The sequence below is a fragment of the Hippopotamus amphibius genome, chromosome 2, assembly GCF_030028045.1.
Source record: "Hippopotamus amphibius kiboko isolate mHipAmp2 chromosome 2, mHipAmp2.hap2, whole genome shotgun sequence".
NCBI classification, from domain to species: Eukaryota; Metazoa; Chordata; class Mammalia; order Artiodactyla; family Hippopotamidae; genus Hippopotamus; species Hippopotamus amphibius.
In genome coordinates, this window is record NC_080187.1 from 142909178 (window position 1) to 142932506 (window position 23329).

At 47.6% G+C, this 23329-nt stretch overlaps 1 pseudogene; it reads right to left on the reverse strand.

Annotated features, from left to right (window-relative positions):
• Positions 1-52: 52 nt before the first annotated feature.
• Positions 53-20487, reverse strand: LOC130844525 (tubulin polyglutamylase TTLL13-like; annotated as a pseudogene).
• Between the last annotated feature and the right edge of the window lie 2842 nt (positions 20488-23329).

Sequence of the window (23329 nt, forward strand, 5' to 3'; positions counted from 1 at the left end):
AAGCTGAGGGGGTTCTCCAGGAGGGCTTGAGTGCTGGGCTTTCCTCCTGCATTTACGTCTCATGCCTGATTTTGAGGAGTGCAGGGGTGTGCTGCAGCAGGGGTGTAGAGGCAGGGCAGAGGGTGAGATGCCCGGCCTCGGCGGCTCTGTGTGTCGCAGAGAAAAACCTGGCCTCTGTTCACCAATGCCGAATAGGAATACAGAGACAGAGCTTTGGAGGCGTAGAAAGGAATAGCTTTATTACTTTGCCAGGCAAAGGGGGAACACAGTAGGCTCACGCCTCAAGAACTACCCCCCCCCCTCTGGGGAATAGGGAGAGGTCTTATAGTTGGGGCTGTATAAAGGGGTCAGGGGTACACAAAAAGGATCAAGGCAATGACAGTCCTGCATTCTTCTGATGGGCTGGTGGTGAGTTAAGTAGAAGTCAGCATCATCAGCCTTCAGGTCCCACTGGTCTGGGGTCTACATGCTTGTGGGCAGCATACCCTCATTAATCATTAACGTCTCACACCTGGAGGGAGTTTTGACTTCTGCAAAATAGCTCAAAGATATTGTGTGTACTGTTGCTGGGGAAACAGGACCTGCCCCAAGGCTGCTCTTGACTGCTTCTCCCAGGTCTCCTGCAACCCCTCCCTTCACTAATTAACCGCTGCTTGAATCTGCCCACTGGAACTCAGGGAAGGTCATGGAGGCTGAATGAAGGCTGTTTTCCTATAATCAAAGAAATAGGGGACACAGAAAGGCTTTGTGCCCAGGAGCCCCACGGGGCCCTGCTCCGTATCATGTGTTCAGGGTCTAGCATGGAGGGTGAGGTGCATTCAGTCCACGAGCCACTTACCACTGTTTCCCGTTGCAGAAGAGAGCCCTGGCTTGGGGTTAAAGAGGGGGGCACTGGTCCTGCCAGGGCTTGGTCTATGGCTCCTAGCCTTCTGCTGGCTTGGCCTTCTGCAGTGGAAACATGGGTCCCCCTGAGTTTGCATTCACAGAAGAGATTTGCTCACCTTTCCCAACGGTTGCCCAGTTACCAGCACAGAGGAATGGCATCCCGTGCTTCCCTCCAGCGTCTTTACCACACTGTATTGTAACTGGTGTGTTTACGTGTCCATATCCCTGTCACGTCTGTTGAATGCTGGGACTGCATTTCTGCCATGTCTATCACCAGGGTCTCGTGCATAGAAGGAGGTAAATAAATGAGTCCACTACCTCCCCCATTTCCCACGCAGCTGGAAGTGCCATATAATATTTGGGGAGCATTCCAGCTGTAATATTTGCTAGCGGGACTTTACACACGTCGGAGCGGCCAAAGCTAGTTTTGCATTCTTACGGCTAGTGAGCCTGACGCTGGCGCTGGCAAAATAGCGCCTTCCAGGTGTCTTCGCTGACAATGAGCAGGGGCCGATGGCTGCTGGATCTCTTATCCAGGCGACATGCTTGGGCTGCAGATGGCACCAGGAATGACGTGGAAGGGCAGCACTCATGCTTGGCAGTGGCCCTGAGATCCTGGGGATCGATTCATGGGGCCGAACTGGATGCAGCAAATGAGGACCCTGCTCTTTGGCGGCCTTTCTCGGGAGGACCAATGGCACCGGACTCAGAGATTGCAGTTCTTGACTGCCCAGCCCATCCTGGTGAAATCTAGGCTAGGGGAGAAGAGCAGCCCCTTACCACATTTCTTGTGAGGCTGCATGGTGTGGTGGAAGAAAGAGATAAGGAAAATCGCTTCTAGGCTGTGGCCACTAGTTAACCAGTTACTCCTCTGGGATTCAACAAAAACAGAGGACCCAACAGGTTTGCTACTAGCTCAGGGAATAGTGAATTCAGCAGCTGCTTTGTTGGCCCAAGACCGTTTCCTCATCTCCAGTGAGAGCCACGGCACTGGCAGAGCTAGGGAGAGATGACACAGAAGCCACTGAGGGTGGTGGCCTTGTTAGTTGCCAGTCATGAGTTTGGGGTGATTGCAGGGCAGGAAGATAGAGAACAAGCCTCTTGTGAGACGGCACTTGGCTGGATGTCATGAGTAGAAACAAGGGAGCCTTGGAACAGATGCCAAAGGAACCAACAGACCCTTTCCCAAGGCCCAGTGTACACGACTTTCCCAGGCTCCACTGCCAGACACCATCACGTTAGCCTCCTCGGCTGTGGCCACCACCACGTGCCGCTACAGCCCTTGTTCCGGGAGAGGCTGTGTGGGGACCCTCAGCTGATACTCATGCAGTGTATTCTGGCCCCGGTGGCTGGGGTGCAGCATGCAGGTGCGCTGCTCTGCGATACCCAGACTTTGGAAGAGATTTTCCCTTTATAGCAGGGCATCATCCGCTCCAGCTCCTCCTCTTCCACAATTGCTTGCGGCTGCATAGTGTCCAGGTGTACTGGTAGCAGCGACAAGGTACATGAGCGATGAACGCAGGATCTCCAAGGATGAGTCCCCAGCCATCAGCGAGCATGGCTGCAAGACGCCTGCCCACTCTCCCTCCGTCCCTTCCCTGAGCGTGGTGGAAGGTTCCCTTTGCTATCCGCTTTCTCACCTCCTGTTCCAAAGGGTCAGGTTCCATCTACTGAGGAGGAGCTCATCTCTCACACAAGAGGAGGAGGGGACAGCACAGACTCCCTTCTCTAGGAGTCCCAACCCGCTTTCCTGCAGAAAAGCAAGAGCTGCAAAACCCCTGACACCTCTTTCTCCTGCTTCCGGTTCCTGTAAGCCATGTGGGTGGAAAGGCCGTGGAGCCGGGCCCTGGATTGGCTCTTCTCTCCTGCTGATACACCCTGGTTCTGGTCCTTGGTTTCCTTTCGCCTCTTATTGCCTGAGGTCTCCTGCTGTTGCTGCTTAAGGCGGATCTCTTCTAGTTTCTGCCTGACAAGACACAGCAGCTTCAGATACTGGAGAAATTGAGTTCAGGAGAAAGGGGGTGCAGGAAAATGGGGACGGGGGAAGAGTAGGAAATTGATCTGTTTGAGGGACTGATGGGAGAGGAAGGAGTGGGAAGATGGGGAAACCTACTAAACGAATCATTAGGAGTCTGATAGAGGGAATTCCCTCGTGGTCAGGGGTTAGGACTTAGTGCTTTCACTGCCGCGGGCCTGGCTTCAATCCCTGGTCGGGGAAGGTCCCACAAGCCGCATGCTGCAGCCAAAAAACAAACAAAACAAACAAACAAACAAAAAACAGGTGGGAGGGAATCTCAGCTTTGTAATTCAACTATACTTCAGTAAAAATAAATTAAAAAAAAATTGTTTAAGAAAGAGTCTGATAGAATTTATAACTCCCTTCCTCTTTCCTGGAGTGTCTGGCTTCCTCTGCACTCTGTTGAGGAGCAGGTCAGCTTCAGGCTTTTCCCCCACATAGGGGGACAGAGGAGGATGTAGGGCTAAGTACCTGGCACACTCCTTTCTGGCCTTGGAGGCAGCAGTCTCCCGAAAGAGGGACACATTGTGCTTGAAGAAGGGCGCATACTTCTCGGTGTCAGGCCCAGGGTAGATGTGCCGGTGTCCCCCCAGGTGGGAGTCCTCATAGCGGTCCTGGACCAGCATTGCTGCATGGATGGACTCATTTTGTTCTTGCCTGTGGAAACTAAACTCAGGGTGAGTCAAGGAAGGACTGAGAGAACGTTCAGTAGGGAGAGGAAGGCTAGCTGAGGCTTTGAGAGCCTCCTGCCAGCTTCATGGCCTTTCAGGACCTGCCCACCTGGCCAGTCCCACCTGTGTGTAGCCATGAAAACAGGCTTGGCTTTCAGAAATATGGTTTTCATCCTAAGTGCAATGGCTTCCTCTTGTAAACTAGCACTCCAAGTTATAATCTTTTAGGTTTCTGATTACGGAGTAGTATTTAACTACTACTCTATACAGTAGTTAATTACAGAAAATTTACAAGAGCAAAAAGAAGATAAAAACCTCTAATCTTACCATGAAGCTGGCATATTGGCTATGAGGATGAACTCTAGGGCAGGCCTTACTGAGTTTGAACCCTGGCTTTGCCACACATTACCTTGTTCTTTATTCCTTCCTTTCCTTCCTTCCTTATTTTAGAGGAAAATGGGACCATACAACATTTTTAAATGGCTGCCTAGTATCCTACTGGTTCTATGATTGTACTTTTGTTTATTAAGTCCAGTAGTTTTCAACCTTTTTTCCCCATTGAAAGACATGATTCCTAACGGTCATGTGCACAGTCCAGTCTCGTGGGAGTACCTGGGGTATTTACAGTCACACTTCACCTTCATTCACACAGACATTTGAGTGCCTACTGTGCGCCAGGTCCTCAGGATGTCATGGCAAAACTCACACACACACTAACCTGCATATCACAATCTAAGTGGTGAAGAGTGATGCTATTACAGGAATAATCCTCACTCTATTCAAGCTCATTTTTATTTTATTGATTGATTGATTGGCTGGCTGGCTGTGTTGGGTCTTCATTGCTGCACACTGGCTTTCTCTAGTTGCGGTGGGCCGGAGCTACTCTTTGTTGTGGTGTGTGGGCTTCTCATTGCTGTGGCCTCTCTTGCTGCGGAGAATGGGCTCTAGGCGCATGGGCTTCAGTAGTTGCAGCACATGGACTCAATAGTTGTGGCTCACCGGCTCTAAAGCACAGGCTCAATAGTTGTGGCACACTGGCTTGGTTGCTCCACGGCATGTGGTATCTTCCTGGGGCAGGGCTCAAACCTGTGTCCCCTGCATTGGCACGTGGATTCTTAACCACTGCACCACTTAGGAAGCCCCTCAAGTTCATTTTTATTGTCATTATCAAATTATACTTTAGTATCAGCAACACATTACTATGTTTGTAACCCTTCTTACAATGGAAACAGTGGGTAAATGATGACGCCCTATTACTGAATGACTAAACTGTTTCGTGATTATAAACTTTCACAGGAAATGGTTTCTAGAGGAGCTTTATTGGAACAACTACTACAAGCAACTATATGCCAATAAATTGGATAACCTGGAAGAAATGGATACATTCTTAGAAAAATACAATCTTCCAAGACTGAACCAGGAAGAAATAGAAACCATGAACAGACCAATCACAAGTACGGAAATTGAGGCAGTGATTAAAAATCTCCCAACACACAAAAGCCCAGGGCCAGATGGGTTCACGGGCGAATTCTATCAAACATTTCGAGAAGAGCTAACACCTATCCTTCTCAAACTCTTCCAAAATATTGCAGAAGGCAGAACACTCCCAAACTCATTCTACGAGGCTACCATCACCCTGATACCAAAACCAGGCAAAGATGTCACAAAAAAAGAAAACTACAGACCGATATCACTGATGAATATAGATGCAAAAATCCTCAACAAAATACTAGCTAACAGACTGCAACAGCACATGAAAAAAATCATACACCATGATCAAGTGGGGTTTATCCCTGGGATGCAAGGATTCTTCAATATACGCAAATCAATCAATGTGATACATCATGTCAACAAATTGAAGGATAAAAACCATACGATCATCTCAATAGATGCAGAAAAAGCTTTTGACAAAGTTCAACATCCATTTATGATAAAAGCTCTCCAGAAAATGGGCATAAAAGGAAATTACCTCAACATAATAAAAGCCATATATGAAAAACCAAAAGTCAACATCATTCTAAATGGGGAAAAACTGGAAGAATTCCCTCTAAGGACAGGAACAAGACAGGGGTGTCCACTCTCACCATTATTATTCAACATAGTTTTGGAAGTGTTAGCCACAGCAATCAGAGAAGAAAAAGAAATAAAAGGAATACAAATTGGAAAAGAAGAAGTAAAATTGTCACTCTTTGCAGATGACATGATATTATACATAGAAAACCCTAAAGACTCTACCAGAAAACTGCTAGCACTAATTGATGAGTTTAGTAAAGTAGCAGGATACAAAATGAATGCACAGAAATCTCTTGCATTCCTATACACTAACAACGGAAGAGCAGAAAGAGAAATTAAGGAAACTCTCCCATTCACCATTGCAACCAAAAGAATCAAATACCTAGGAATAAACCTGCCTAAGGAGGCAAAAGATCTGTATGCAGAAAACTTTAAGACATTGATGAAAGAAATCAAAGACGACACAAAACAGATGGAGGGACATACCATGTTCCTGGATTGGAAGAATCAACATCGTAATAATGACTGTACTACCCAAAGCAATTTACAGATTCAATGCAATCCCGATCAAATTACCAATGGCATTTTTCACAGAACTAGAGCAAGAAATCTTACGATTTGTACGGAAACACAAAAGACCCTGAATAGCCAAAGCAATCTTGAGAAGGAAAAATGGAGTTGGTGGAATCAGGCTTCCTGACTTCAAACTATACTACAAGGCCATAGTGATCAAGACAGTATGGTACTGGCACAAAAATAGAAAGGATGATCAATGGAATAGAATAGAGAACTCAGAAGTAAGCCCAAACACATATGGGCACCTTATCTTTGACAAAGGAGGCACGAGTATACAAAGGAAAAAAGACAGCCTCTTCAATAAGTGGTGCTGGAAAAACTGGACAGCAACATGTAAAAGAATGAACTTAGAACACTTCCTAACACCATACACAAAAATAAACTCCAAATGGATTAAAGACCTACATGTAAGGCCAGACACTATAAAACTCCTAGAGGAACACATAGGCAGAACACTCTATGACATACGTCAAAGCAACATCCTTTTTGACCCACCTCCTAGAATCATGGAAATAAAATCAAGAATAAACAAATGGGACCTCATGAAACTTAAAAGCTTTTGCACAGCAAAAGAAACCATAAACAAGACTAGAAGGCAACCCTCAGAATGGGAAAAAATAATTGCCTATGAAACAATGGACAAAGGATTAACCTCCAAAATATACAAGCAGCTCATGCAGCTTCATACCAAAAAAGCAAATAACCCAATCCACAAATGGGCAGAAGACCTAAATAGACATTTCTTCAAAGAAGACATACAGATGGCCAACAAACACAGGAAAAGATGCTCAACATCACTCATCATCAGAGAAATGCAAGTCAAAGCCACAATGAGGTATCACCTCACACCAATCAGAATGGCCATCATCACAAAATCTGGAAACCACAAATGTTGGAGAGGGTGTGGAGAAAAGGGAACTCTCCTGCACTGTTGGTGGGACTGTAAGTTGGTACAGCCACTATGGAAAACAATTTGGAGGTTCCTTAAAAAACTACACATAGAACTACCATATGATCCAGTCATCCCACTCCTGGGCATATACCCAAAGAAAACCATAATCCCAAAAGAAACTTGTACCATAATGTTTATTGCAGCACTCTTTACAATAGCCAGGACATGGAAGCAACCTAAATGCCCATCAACAAATGAATGGTTACAGAAGATGTGGCATATATACACAATGGAATATTACTCAGCTCTAAAAAGGGATGAGATGGAGCTATATGTCATGAGGTGGATAGAACTACAGTCTGTCATACAGAGTGAAGTAAGTCAGAAAGAGAAAGACAAATATTGTATGCTAACTCACATATATGGAATCTAAAGATGGTACTGATGAACTCAGTGACAAGAACAAGGACGCAGATACAGAGAATGGACTGGAGAACTCGAGTTTTGGGAGGGGGCGGGGGGTGAAGGGGAAGCTGAGACGAAGCAAGAGAGTAGCACAGACATATATATACTACCAATTGTAAAATAGATAGTTAGTGGGAAGTTGTATAACAAAGGGAGTTCAGCTGGAGGCTGGAAGATGCCTTAGAGGACTGGGACGGGGAGGGTGGGGGGGACTCGAGGTGGGGGGGGAGTCGAGGAAGGGAGGGAATACAGGGATATGTGTATAAAAACAGATGATTAGGGCTTCCTAGGTGGTGCAGTGCTTAAGAATCCGCCTGCCAATGCAGCGGTCACGGGTTCGATCCCAGCTCCAGGAAGATCCCACATGCCGCGGAGCAACTAAGCCCGTGTGCAAAAAAAAAAAAAAAAAAAAAGATGATTGAACTTGGTGTATCCCCAAAAAAATAATAAACAAAAAAAAAAGGGAAAAAAAAATAAAAACAGAAGGAAAAAAAAAAAACCAGAACAAACCCCATAAAGTTCCTTATGTGCTAATACGAAATAGTTCTAAAATACAGTGGTAAGTAGGGTACAGAGAGTGTGAAAGTTATGCTATTGTCTGGGTAAAAGGAGAAAAACAATTTATATAAATACACGTATATATGTGCGTTAAAGTTTTGTGAACATGTACACATGACCCAGGGAACACTGATCGGCTCCAGGGAAGAAAACTGAGTAGCTGGAGGAGGAGGGTAGGAGAGAGACTATTCACTGTGTCTTTTGAATTTGCATACATAATACATCACTTATCTATGATATGTGGTGTATTATCGATGCAAAAAATTGTTTTTAATAGCTACTCAGCCCCAGACTGCCTTCTCCATCTAGAGAAGGACTCTTACTCACAGGCAAGTAATAATAAACGAAGATAAGTTACACAACTAAGCACACATCAAACACCTGGGGCACCTGGTTTCTCATGGCTCTTGGTGGCACTGGAAAAGCCGTTCCTTCACTCACCGCTTGTCCTCTTCCATCACTTTTCTTTTGTCACAGCCCCGGAGGTTGACAAGGGTCACGGTATCACAGAGAAGTGCATCCTTCACTTCTCGATCAAGGCATGAGTCAGTGGTGAAGCTCGGAGAGTGGTTTACCTGCCGGGAGAAGGCATTATCCATCCCCTTCCTAGACCACCTGAGCAGGTCATGATTCTTGCAGGCCCAGCTGGAGGGTCTAGGAGAGACATCCCCCTCCAGTGGCTTTAGCCAAAGAAGCTGGATGTTCTCACTTCCAAGGCCACAGGACTCTGCCACAGAGATCCCTCCAGTGTACAGGCTGCTGAGAGCAAATCAGACAGCCTGACTCTATAGCGATAGTGTCCTTACAGGCAAGGCTTACACGAGGAACGTTTGGGATCCAAGGTCTGGGTTCCTATGGTGGAGGCCAGAGACCACCAAGATTGGACTTAGCAGGTCAGAAGTGCCGATGTCTTACACCTTCTGCTACATCCTATCCACCCTAAGGCCTGTGCGTCCGCCATTCCATGTTCCACCAGCTGAGTACACTCCTATCCCAGGTGTCCTGCTCAGGGGCAGACCTTGGTTTTGCAAAGCCTGGGAGATGATCCTCACCTCCAGCAGCCAGGGCTTCAGTGTGTGGTCCAGCAAGATGTCAAAACCAAGGATCTCAAATCAGGCACATGTACCTCCACTCAGATATTAGGGAAAACAGGTTCGGCAGTTGTGGCGAAGAACAGAATGTGCCGAGATGCTGGTTTTGATGATGATGTCCTCGATGTCTCCCCTCCGCTCTCGGGGGTCGTAGCTGTGCTCTCGCAGCCAGGCATTGAGTGTTGACAGCTTCCTGTGAGGCCCAGGGGTCAAAGGAAGACCAGCGGAGCCGGGCTGCAGGCAGGAGGCTCCCTAACACTAACCCTAATTCCATGCCTAGGTTCCTTGCTCTTTAAGGGGTTGCTACCAGCTTGGAGCAGGGCTTAATTATAGGGTGGGATTTGGGGCTGCACTTGGTAGTCAGGCACAGGACAGGGGTCTGCGAAGGTTAAGCCAGCTCAACCTCCCAAGGGCCAGCTCAGTTTCATGGGCTGCTGAGACCGTGGGGCTAAAGGGCAGAGAAAGAGGAGAAAGCAGAGTAGAGCATACCTTTCACTGCCCACAGCATCCTCCCGGACAATATGCTCCCTGTGTTTGTGGGTAGCATAGTTGGTCAGGTGCATGCAGACGTCATCCTGGGAAGAGAGTGGCCCTGTGGCCTCTGGCTGCTTCCACATAGTTCTTCCCTCCAGCCCTGCGTTGCCTTTTGATGACCCACCCCTCCCCAGGGTGACTCCTCTCCTCTCCCTCTTCAGGGAGGACTGTTCTGTAGGCTCCCAGGGAGGGGCGGTGTCCTTCCTGCAGGTGTGGCTTTTCTGCAGTCAACCCCCCGCCCCGCCCCCACCACATGCTCTCCTCCTACTCCTCCTAGCCAGGTGCCCAGGCACTCCAGGTTTCACTCCTTGTTCATGGGTGACAAGCTAGCTGCATGACAAGCCCCTGTACCCGGTTTCTCCACAGAACCTCAGTACTCGTGGCAGTGGAAGAGGGTGCTGCCCTGCACCGTAGGGCTGCTGGCTGCCCTCGTTTTTTTTTTTTAAGGATGTTGTTTGTTAAGATTGTTTTGATGTGGACCGTTTTTTATAAAGTCTTTATTGAATTTGTTACAATATTGCTTCTCTTTTATATTTTGGTTTTTTGACCATGAGGCATGTGGGATCTCAGGTCCTTGACCAGGGATTGAACGTGCACCCCCTGCATTGGAAGGCAAAGTCTTCAGCACTCAACCTCCAGGGAAGTCCCCCAGCTGGCCTCCTACAGGTGGTTGTGCCTGGGCTCCACGTAGGGCATGGTGGCAAAGCGGGCCAGGCCCTCCTCATACGTGAAGATCCGAAGAGGGTCACAGGATGTGATCAGGATGTAGCTTCGCGTGTCAAACTTGAAGCCGTCAGTGAGGAAGGGCTGAGAGCAGCAAACCCACAAGGGGAAAATAATAATACGGTGGTTTCTCAGTATCTGCAGGGGACTGGGTCCAGGACCTCCCCAGGGATACCACACTCCGCGCATGGTCACGTCCCTTGTACAAAATGGTGTCAGCTCTGCGCATCCACGGGTTCCACATCTGCACAAACAGAGGGAGGGCCGACGACTTTTGAAGTACTTACTCTGTCCCATAAACTGTTGTAAGCACTTCAAATACATAATAAGTCATTTAATTTTCACAGCAACCATATGAGATACTGTTATGTGATATAACTGAATGCATATGTCCTAATATAAAACCCTTTTGTAAGAGTGATGCCATCCACAATAAAAATAATGATTTATCCTTTAAATAGGTAATAACTGAATACATACTTTTTCTTTAAATATCACTCTCATCAGTTTCATGGGTAAGTAAAGTGTATGTTATCAGTATACTATGATCTATATAGGTCAGTCCAGTAGCGAGATCAGGAACAGTGTTCCTTCAATTTTTTTAGCTGTGAGCATGTAAAATGCTATACAAGGGACAAATTTTTAAGACAATGCATATGGTGAATAGACTGCTATAATCTAATATAGCATACAGCAATTGCTAAGAGATATATTTACTGGTATGCAGAGAAGATAATGTATTGCATAATAATTTGACATAAAAGATAATTGGTGAATGTCTGTAAAGGGAAAGAAATGAGGCAGATCGCCTTCCTACATTATGAACAAATGTACTGAAATTCTCCCGGTGTTCAAAAACTGGTGGGATGTTGGGGGACGCCCCAAAAGGAACCAAAGTGTTCTTTCTGTCCTAACAGCCAACGCTACCTTTGGTGGATGGTCTCACAGCCAGGTGCTTCTACTGATGGTGTCTCACGGCCAGGTGCTTATACTGAAGGTTCCGGCAGGACTGATCGTGTCTCTCCTTGCGCACCCAGATATCAGAACCATCTATCCTCCTCCCAAGAATTGAACCAACTGAACGAAGCTGAGTCCCATTATATAAATGTCCCTCCCAGAATGGAAAGCTTCTCTTTTAACTTAGGTACCCAAATGAGAACGTCTAACTGCGTGCGAGAGCTAGGGAATAAATTAAAGAGAGATTTGTTTTTCTGATGGGTAAGAATTACAAAGCCCCCTATCTTTCTGCTTTTATCTTGGGGTGCATGAGAGACATACAAACATGTTTCCAGCTCTCTGCTCAAAGTAGAGGGTGTTCTCCACATCCAGCTGTCACCTGTCTTCAAGAAGAAAGCACGTGCACGTTCATTATCACCACTGCATTCCAGGCCGCTGAGTTAGGTGCCGTGTGGTTACACATCTCTATTCACCACACTAATTTTAAAGCCAGCTGCAAACAGGCAAATGCGTCCTTTCTAACTCTGAGCTCTAAATATTCATCAACAGTCTGCGCCTCACCTCCTCCACACGTCACAGTGCAGGGAAAGAAGTCAGTTTGTCTCCACTGATGACTGATTGGCTGGTAAAAGAAGAACTGGATCTTGCTGTCCCTGGCCCCAGTGTACCTGGTCTGGATGGAGAGAACTGTGATCACATATTTGCATACAATGAGCTAGTGCCTTCCACACCTTTCAGTATGAGGGGAACTCAAGTCACCTACGTAGACAAGCATGTCGATCACTACAAAATCTGGTACATGAAGTTTCCCAGAATTTTATTATGTGATAGCATTTCAATTAGATTTGTCATCAACAGGATCTCAGAAGGTCTTCAAACAATCTCCCTGGAGTCATTTTCCCAGGTAATTTCATGCCTGGGAATGAGTTCACAAACATGTAGGCGGGCATTTTTTGTTTATTTGTTTCACTTTTCTTTCTTTCTGATACTTTTGAATTTAATTTCCATGAGAACAGGAACGGAGACAATCTGGGTTTGCTTACACCATGGCACGTAATTGGGACCCAAATTTATGGTAACAACATCTTTAAGCATCTTTAAGCAGACCCTTCTGAAAAATCCCTCTGAAAGCACAACTACAGAAACTCAAATGTACACAAAGCCATGGCATTTGCATATGAGCCTTCCAGTATCTAATTAAAATAGAGGAGGGGCAATGCTGAACGTGAGCAGGCAGCTATAGACGGAGGTACGTTTACTTTCAGGTTATTTTACTTGGGCAGCATTGTCCTCTCCCTACTTTTTTTTTCTTCCATCCTGATTGAACAAATCAGTGAATTGAGGAAACGTCTCAGAACGCAACACAAAGAGAAAAAGAGAGGGAAAACAAAGGTTAAATTTGTGGGGGATAGATCCAGAAGTGCCAGCATCACATGGAGTTCAAGAGAAAGAACAGAGGGCTTCCCCGCTGGCACAGTGGTTAAGAATCTGCCTGCCAATACAAGTGACACGGGTTTTATCCCTGGACTGGGAAAATCCCACATGCCACAGAGCAACTAAGCCCATCTGCCACAACTATTGAAGCCCGTGCGCCTAGAGCCCGTGCTCCACAAGCAGAGAAGCCACCGCAATAAGAAGCCAGTGCACTGCAATGAACAGTAGCCTCTGCTCTCCACAACTACAGAAAGCCTGTGCACAGCAACAAAGACCTGATGCAGCCAATAAATAAAAAATAAAATAAACAAATTTCTTGAAAGAATAGAAAAAATAACGAAGAGGCTCTATACTTGATTACATAATTGCTGACAGTTTCCTAGACCTTAAGGAAGACAGAAGTTCTCAGTCTAAAAATATTCATCAAGTTCTGAACAGACACTGTAAAAAACACAACAAGGATAAAGAGAAATTCTGCAAGTTATCATAAAGAGAAAAGTGATTCTCTATAAAGGAGTGAGAGTCAGAATGGCATCAGATTTCTGGTAGGCAATAATGGATGCAAGAAAACAAAAGCATTCAAAGTGATGAGGGACAATAGGTTTTACATCTAGAATTCTACAACCAAATTATTCATTGCTAATCAATAATCAATTGTCAACTTATAAACAATTTATGATCAAATTATCAATCAGTAATCAGTGAGATAAAGTTTTTCTTAGACGCAAAAAGACAGACACTTTACCACTCAGAGACTCTCACTAGGAAAAAACAACTACTAAAGGATATACTGAAAAAGAACTAATATAAATGCACAACAAAGTAGTGAGATGCAAGAAGCAGTCATGGTGAAATAAATCAGTAAAGCTTATTGGTAAATCTAAATAAGGGTTGACTGACAAAGGAATGTATTTAATTATAAAACAGTAAAAAAACGTAGCATTATAAACTGGTGAAAAATTCCAGACATGAGATGTGTGTGTGGTGGGGGGGTGGGGGGGCAGGGTTACAGTGATGGGATGAGGTGAGCACAGAAAAGGCTTCCAGGGAGTTTTGCTTCTGGCTAGGGAAGAATGGCTTGTTTCAGATGAATCCTCCCAGTGAGAATAAGTAAAAGTGCTGCATAAAATACTGTTTAATACATTTGAAGGCATCAGAGAATGACCACAGTAGTGAGGATTTGCAGGGCCAATATCCCAGACACAAAGGAAACCCAGAAAGGTGAGTACAATACTTGGCACCACCTTTGGTATCATCATCTCTGCTCAAGACATTTTCCATTTTACAAGTGGTGACTGAGCATCTGAGAAGCTGAACAGACCTGTCATCAGACTCAAGTGGCCGGAGACCAAACCTGGAGCTCCAGGCCCCCCAAGGGGAGGAGCGTTCACACAGCATGCAGAACTTCCCTGACCAGGGATAGAACCTGTGCCCCCTGCAGTGGAAGGCTAAAATCTTAAGCACTGGCCCACCAGGGAAGCCCTTGTTGCTATTCTTGTAAAGAAGAAACCAACATCCACAGGGTTAAATTGGTAATGTCATGTAACTAATATGCCAATAAATCTGGGGTTGATTCTAGATTTATCTGGCCCTAAAGTTCATACTGATTTCAGGAGACTGAACCTAGAAGTGGACACCTTGAAGATACTGAGTGCTCTGTCACTCAAGATGTTCAAGCTGCTGCCAGGATACTGCACTCAGATACTGATCTGAGCCCCAAGGGAACCATGGACTTGGATGGGAAAAGGATTACATCTTCATTGTCACGAAGCTCTAACAGATAAACATGTAGGTCCCAACATATAGTAGTATTAGCGGTACCTGTGATTTTGTTACCATAGAAATCATAGCTGTTTTCACATGGCATGAACATTGCGGCAGGCATCTCAAAACACGCAACTATATTCACCACCATTTCAAAATCAATCGTACCAGTACATCCTATTATAGTGTGTTAAAAGAGAAGCAACTCTACTACTATATGACATGTCCATGCTTTTTATTATTTTTCAAAGGTTTGCTATTTATTTGGGGTATTTTTTTGGCTGCATTGAGTCTTCATTGCTGCTCAGTTGCAGTGAGTAGGGGCTACTCTTCATTTCAGTGCACGGGCGTCTCACTGCAGTGACTTCTGTTGTTGTGGAGCATGGGGTCCAGGGCTGCGGGCTTCCATAGTTGCAGCACTCGGGCTCAGGAGTTGTGGCTCATGGGCTCTAGAGCGCAGGCTCTTAGTTGTGGCCCAGGGGCTTAGCTGCTCAGTGGCATGTGGGATCTTTCTGGACTAGGGTCTGAACCCATGTCTCCTGAATTAGCAGGCAGATCCTTCATCACTGCACCACCAGGGAAGTCCCTATATCACACATTTAAAATTATTTCAGTAACTATTTCAATATAATTGGTTTCCAATTATACAATACATTGGAACTATGTTTTTTATATTGCCGACCTGTAATCCAATATATTTTATTTCTTCCTAGTCATGGAGTACCTCTGTGGGCGGCATACGTGAAACCATTTGGAGGACCACAGCTGCATGACAGAGGCAGAGGCCCGAGGCCCATTCTGGCAGCTGGTCTCCACCCTGTGGCACTGTCACCAGAGGGGCATCATACACCGGGAACTGAAGCCAGGGAACCTCCTCGTGGATGCCCACATAAATCTGAACATTAGTGACTTCGGCCTGGGCAACACAGGTGAGGAGGGAGGAAAGCTTGATACATTCTGTGGCAGCCTCGCTTACACTGCCCCAGAAATGTTCCCGGGGGAGAGCTACTGTGGCCCTGCAGTGGATGTGTGGAGCCTGGGAGTTGGCTGGTACACCACGGTGATCAGCTCTCTGCGCTTTGGGGGATGATGGTTTTGGGCCTGCGGCAGCAAATCCTAAGAGACCAATCGGAAACCTGTTTACAAAAGACTGCCGTCACTCCAGTGAAAGCAGCGATGCAACGGACCTCATGAGTCATCGACTGGTGAACATGGGCCAGGAGGAGCCACTGGAAGAAAAAAGTGGGGTGGGCGGGTGAAGCAATGCTTCTGATGGCCGTGGAGGTGCTGGATTTGAATTCCATGCAGAGAACACTCACCGTTCCCTGTACCAGGTCCCATGGAGCGTGGCAGCCGGAGCTTCTTCAGTCATCTGTGGGGCGTAGAGAACACTCCCATCATCCAGTGGACCAGCCCCAGAGAGCGCGGCAACCTGACCTCCTTCGGTCACCCATGGGGTTTATTCACAGGCTTCACTCTGCTGGAACGCTTCCTGCTGGGCAGCCTGCAGCAGAGGTGTGTTAAGATGCAGTTCCAGATTCTAGAAGCCACCCCCTTCTTCTGTTTCTGGCTGTGGCCAGAGGGAGTGGCTGGGGACACACTCTCAGGCTGCCCAGCGTGGGAGGAGCGTCCAGTGTTGGCCACACCCAGGGTGCATTTGCTTCCCTCTGGGGCTTCAGTCGTGCTGCCAGTGCTGCTGGTGGAGGAGGAGGCCCCAGGGCCACACTCAGTGGCTGGGCTGGGGGTGGCGGTCCTCTCCTCCGGGCTGGGTGGGGGACTGGCAGGCTTGCTGGTCATCTGTCCTGACTCCCAGTTTTCATGCAGCACCACCTTTTCTTCATGGTAGACCCACCTGGAAATCAGGGTGGACACTTCACGGCTTGCAGAAGGCTCAACGTCCCAGCTACTGAGCTCCGCTGAAGAGCAGGGCCTCACCGTGCTGACAGGGATGGCGCAGACCCCACCTTGCATAGTTGAGAGCTCTCGCTGCCTGCTCTTGAGTCCTGCTAGTGGTCCCACGTCGAGCCCAGAGTCATCACCACTGTCACCCCTGGGTTCCCTTCTCGGGCTGGCCAGAGTCGCTGTTTATTTACGTGATCGTTAATAAACTCTTTTGGATCCTCCCTGCACAGAATTGGGGCTGGGCATTTTCCAGTTAGAGAAGCGGGTGGTCATGTAGGACTTGGAGTGAATCAGAACAGCTAAATGGAAAAACGACCTAAGAGAATTAGTACATTGAGTCCCAACAGCGACAGTTGCTGCACTGCAGGGCAAGTGCAGATACAGTGTACTGCCTTCCTGCACTGCCATTCCGGAACATTGTCAGAAGCCCCGAGGGGAATGTTGATCCCTGCGGCCTGTGTTAATTATGACTGAGAGGCCCATAATAGGATAGCAAGGTCCCGTGAAGCAGCCAGTGGGCGCTGTGGTCAGGTCCCTGTGCAGCTGAGTTTCCTGCCTATCATGCAGGAGCCGGGCTCTCCCCTTCCTCCTGGGGGAGGGACTCCGATGCACATTTTTGTTCTTGTTTTTCTTGTTTTACTGTTTTTTAATGTGGGCCATTTGTAAAGCCTTTATTGGGATCTCAGCTCCCCAAACAAGGAATCGATCCCACACCCACCCGCGTTGGAAGGCGAAGTCTTCGCCCCTGGACTGCCAGGGAAGCCCCTTTCTTAATTGTTTGCTGTGTGGGTGTGACCACAGGGACTGGATGGTGATCCTGGATGCTTCTACTATCAAAACACGAGATGTGTCAGCGTCACCTGGTTCCTAGGTTCAGCGAGCCCTTGAACACACGCATGACTGGAACAGGGTCTTCTTCCCGGAGACCTGTCTTTGGGGGCACGTTCCCTCGGAGGCGTCACTTCTACAGTTCCATTGCCTCTTGTGCACTGCCCTGTCACTTGGCGACTGCAGAATCCTTCACCACAAGACACAGAGCACTCTGACCACACACCCGTGAAGCAAAGAAGAAAACGACCGCAGTTTAGTAAGGACTGGTAGGACAGACTCTACAGGGTGGGCCTTCCCAAGGAGAAATTGATCCTGACATTATGGCTGTTTCAGGGCTGTCACATGTCTCTCTGGGAATGAGCAGCAGCACAGAGAACTCCCAGCCATATTCTCAGATTTTCTTTTACTCAGAGAAGCAACAGAATCACCATGCAGAGACAACCATCACAGAGATGGGACAGCGCCGTCTTCAAGGATGTAAGAGCTGTCACTCATGTGTCTTTGTACTAGAGCCAGCAGTGTGCAGCCCTCAGCACACAGCCCTTGCTGCCAGCTGTTACCCCCTCACCCCACTACCAGGCAACGGTTACCGGGAGACCACTAATGCCACTCTACCTGTCCCGCTCAGCCATTGGTCGGCACTGCAGAGGGCCCCGCTCAGCCATTGGTCGGCACTGCAGTGGGCCCCTCCCCAAAGCGAGCAACTGTCAGTGAGCCACCGTTAGTGGGGACCATTTTTTCCAGTCACGGGTGGGTGGAGTGTGGTCATCAGGTGGAGAGTGAGGTAAGAGGCGGATCCCCGCCATCTCCTCCGGGGGCCCAGGGCACAGGCTGGGGGTGGGTCCTTCAGGGCTCCAGAGCCCTGGCCAAGACTGTCCACTGTCTGCACCCTCCCCTCCCCGACCCTCATGGCAGTGGCAGTTTGCATGGGACACAGTCTGGGGGACCTGACCCCCACTGTTTGGGCGGCCTGAGGAGAATGAGGGCCAGCTGGGTCCTGGGCGCTGGGAAGGGGTGGTTACCCCGGCCCAGAGCACCCGCCCAGCACCCACTCTGGGTCCCCCCCCAGTGCCCAGGCCTGGCTGAGGAGGCGGGTCTCTGGCGCTGGTCCTTACTCACCTCCTGTAGTTTCTGCTCTTAGGGGGTGCACAGGCGCGTGCACCGAGTGCTCTGTGTCCTGTGGTGAAGGACTCTGCAGTCGCCACGTGACAGGTCAGCACACAGGAGCCAATGGAATGTGCAGGTGACGCGTCCGAGAGCTCGTGACCCAAAGCCAGGCCTCTGGGAAGAAGACCCTGTTCCAGTCACGTGTGTGTTCAACAGCTCGCTGAACCAGGGAACCAGGTGACGCTGACACATCTCGTGTTTTGATGGTAGAAGCATCCAGGATCACCATCCAGTCCCTGTGGTCACACCCACACAGCAAACAATTAAGAAAGGGGCTTCCCTGGCAGTCCGGGGTGAAGATTTCACCTTCCAACACGGGTGGGTGTGGGATCGATACCTTGTTTGGGGGGCTGAGATCCCTATAAAGACTTTACAAATGGTCCACATTAAAAAAAAACACACACACAACAAAACAAGAACAAAAACATGCATCGCAGTCCCTCCCCAAGGGGGAAGGGGAGAGCCCGGCTCCTGCATGATAGGCAGGAAACTCAGCTGCACAGGGACCTGACCACAGCGCCCACTGGCTGCTTCACGGGACCTTGTTATCCTGTCATGGACCTCTCACTCATAAATAAGAAAGGCTGCAGGGACCACATTCCCCTCGGGGCTTCTGGCAATATTCAGGAATGTCCCACCTGGAAATTCAGGAATGGCCCACCTGGAAATCAGGGTGGACACCTTAGCGCTTGCAGAAGGTTCAGCGTCACAGCTACTGAGCTCAGTTGAAGACCAGCGCTCACAGTGATGACAGTGCTGGCCACGCCTGGGGGGCAGTTGCTTCCCTCTGGGTCTTCAGTCATGCTGCCAGTGCTGCTGGTGGAGAAGGAGGCCCCAAGGCCATACTGAGTGGCTGGACTGGGGGTGGTGGTCCTCTCCTCTGGGGTGGGTGGGGGAAGAGGTGGGGGAGCGAAAGGCTCGCCTGTCTCCTGCCCTAATTCCTGGTCTTCGTGCAGCAGCACCTTTTCTGCATGGTAGAACCACTTGGGTATCAGAGCGGACACCTCAGGGCTTGGGGAAGACTCAAGGTCACAGGTACTGAGCTCAGTTGAAGACGAGGTCCACACAGTGCTGACAGCGATGGTGCAGCCCCCCACTCAGGTCCTTCAGAGCTCTCGCTGCCTGTTCTTGACTCCTGCATCTCATCTCACCGTGAGCCCGGAGTCATCGCCACTGTCACGCCTGGGTTCTCTTCACAGGCTCCTCCTGGCCCATGTTCACCCATGGATTATGCAGAAGGTGGGTTGTGTTGCTTCTGTCACTGGGGTTGACAACAGTCATTTTCTTGAACAGATTTCTGATTGCTCGTGAGAGATCAAGTGGCATGCGGTTTCGCCCTTGTAGGATTTGTGGCTGCAGGTCCGAAAAGTGTAGTCCCCAAAAGGGCAGGGACCCGGGCACCATGGTGTACAGGACGACTCCCAGGCTCCACACGTCCATCGGTGGGCCATAGTAGCTCTCGTCCAGGAACATTTCCAGGGCAGCGTAAGCAGGACTACCACAGAATGGATCCAGCTCCCTCCCCTCCTCACACGTGTTGGTGAGGCCAAAGTCACATGGGCATCCAACAAGAGGTTCCCTGGCTTCAGGTCCCAGTGTGTGACGCCCCTCTGGTGACGCTGCTGCAGGGCAGAGACCAGCTGCTGGAACGGCCTCGGGCCTCTGCCTCTGTCATGTAGCCATGGTGCTCCAACTGGCTGCACATGTTCCCCCACAGAGGTACTCCATCACTAGGCACAACGTCTCCTCGGTGTCAGTCACCTCCAGGAGTTTAACCATATGCACGTGATCTAGAGCCTTCATGCTCTCAACTTCACAGGAAGGTTCCTGCGGCCCGGAGGAGCTCGGATCCTTTCTCTTAATGACCTTGAGAGCCACCTCTGTCCCAGTCCGAATGTGCCAGGTCAACTTCACTTTGGAGAACCTACCTTCGCCAATGGTGTGGAGGATCTCGTAGTTCTCAACACAAGCCTCCTTATCAGCAGAGGTGGCCGTGAGGCCGTGCATCATGGGGAACTGCTAACTACACTGACTCCACTAACTAGCAATGCTAACTACAGGGGACTCAAGACCTCCAGGATCAAGAGCCTCCCTGATTGATCTCACATTGCTTTTATTGAGCTCTCAGCATAGCCTAAGGGTCTAACACTCCCAGTTTCATCCCACAATCAAGGTTACCTTTGAAGTAAACAAAGGCCTCACATGACTGGGGGCAATGATCTTTGTTTGCCTCCTGGGTCCCAATTTGAGCTGGGCGTGGATTTGAGCTGGGCGTGGATTTGAGCTGGGTGTGGAGAGCAAAGCATCCCTGGGGGCAGGAGACCTCGCTCAAAAGGATTAAGGGTCTGTGCCGCACCCCTGTTGGCCCCTCTGCGACTGTACCTGTCTTAGGTTGTTCCTCCCCTGAGGAATCTTACCCTTCTCTGGCTAACCAGCCATCCTCTGGGGCCAAACAGGGTGATATGAGGTGTGCAAGTGAGAAAGGGGCTGTGCCCCCAGAGAGGGTCAATTTTCTGTTTCCACGGTAGCCTATGCCCCCGTGGCCTCCACGCCCAGCACCCTTAGTTCCTCCCCTGCTCAAGCAGGACATCCTACACCCAGTTGCTCTGCCCACATACTTTAATTACTTTTAGTAACATTTTCAAGGTTTCAGAAAGACTTTTGAATGCTTTCCCACACTAACTATACTAATACTAGCAATACTAACTAAAAAAACACTAAGATAAAATGAGAAAAAGAATAAAGGGAAAAAAGACAAAAGAAAAACAGGAAAAAATTGAGAAGAAAAAATTAAAAATTAAAGAAAATGATAAAAAGACAAAAGTAAAGAAAAGTGAGAAAAAGGCATAAAAAAGTAAAAATGAGAAGAATACAAAGGAGTAGAGAAAAAAGGAAAAAATCAACAAAATGGCAAGAACAAGGCAAAAACACATTAGATGGGGGTCCACGGCTGTCAGGTCACCAAAAGCAGCTTCCTGGGCTCCAAGCACAAAATACCTGGGCCCAGCTGGGGTCTTGTATATGGTTTTTGTTAAACTTCATCACAGTGGTGCCCTGCGAGCAAGGGCAAGAAACACACCAGTCAGGGCTGGGGGAAAGCCACAGAGGTTTTCTCACTTTTTGAAAGTCTTCTGTTTTCTTCCTCCTTCAAAATTGTTTTTATTATCTTTGCATTTCCATAAGACTCTTGAAATTATGCTTAATTTAAATATTAATTTAGGGGAACCTGGCATGTTTTTAATATTGAGAATTCCTAATTGTGAACATATATCTCCATTTATTTAGGTGAGCTTTTAAATATTTCATAAAGGCCTAGTACATATTTTATTGAATATTTTGCAAGTAGCATAATGGTGTCTTTTTGAAATTTTGCTCCCTCATTAGTTTTTCCCACTGTGTAAGCATCTATTTGTTATTTGTGCACTAATTTTCTTTCCAGTAATCTTAATGAACTCTTTTACTAGTCCTGTTATTTTATGTGGAGATACTCTTGGATATTTTCTCTACACAATCAGATAGTCTATGAATAAGGAGAGTCTTGCTTCTTCTTTTCTAATCGTTATACTTTGTATTCTTTTTCTTGCCTTACTATACTGACTACCACCTCATGTACAATAATGAATAAAAACAATGACAGCAGCGATTCTTATGTCATATCTAATGTTAAAGAAAATGCAGTAACACTCTACAGTCTAAGAGAGTGCATCTCTATTGCTAGTTTCCGAAGATTTTTCATTTCGATTATGAATGTGTTCATTTTATCAAATGCCGCTTTTACACAGATTTAGATAACTATATGACTTTTCTCCCTTAAATATGCCATACTGTGCCTGTTGGTGCTTATTCATGGCAAATATTTCCTTGTGTATTATCTATTTTAGGATTGCAAGCTTATCCTAAGCAGGGCTCTATTCATAGGAATAGGAACCCTATACAGCCTGACTTGGTGACCAGTCTTCTCCAGCTCCTTTTCTACTGCAGTAACCTCAGGGCTATCAAGGGTAACAAGAACTACTTTTCATATTAATTTCTCACTTCAAGGCTTCCACAGTCAAATGGGATATAAACATTCAACTTGGGCTTCCCAGGTAGCACAGTGGTTAAGAATCCATCTGCCAATAAAGGGGACATGGGTTCGATCCCTGCTCTGGGAATATCCCACATGCCATGGAGCAACAAAACCTGTGTGCCACAACTATTGAGTCTGTGCTCTACAGCTCACAGGCCACAACTACTGAGCCCATACTCCGCAACTACTGAAGCCCCCAGGCCTAGAACCTGTGCTCCACAACAAGAGAAGCCACCGCAATGAGAAGCCCACGCACCACAATAAAGATAACCCCCGTTCTCTGCAACCAGAGAAAGCCTGCACACAGCAATGAAGACAACATAGCCAATAAATTTATTTTAAAAAATAAACATTCAACTCAATGTATATAACACATGTAGATTGACATACATGCACCTCAAATTCTTGGGAGAGTAGTTCCCTTGTTCCAAAGTAGAAATATTGTTTTCGTTTAGTGTTGAGACCAAGATATTTAAATTCCCTATGCTGGTGGAAGGCTTTTATTTTCTCTAGTCCACCTGCTTCGTAAGTACATAGACTTCAACAGTCCTGCCTTTAAATTAGGGCTGGGGTTCCTATAGTGTGCCTCACATACACACAAGATTTGATCTCCTGTGACCACCAAGGAATTAAAACTCAAAAGCCTGAGTTCTAGAGACCAGTAAACCCCATCTCCATCCCCAGGGTAGGCACAAAACCAGCTAGGCACTTACTGGTCTGGCCCTCAGTTTCCTCTTTGTTGTTTGGCTCTGTAGATTGCATTTAATTTCTTGTATGTTC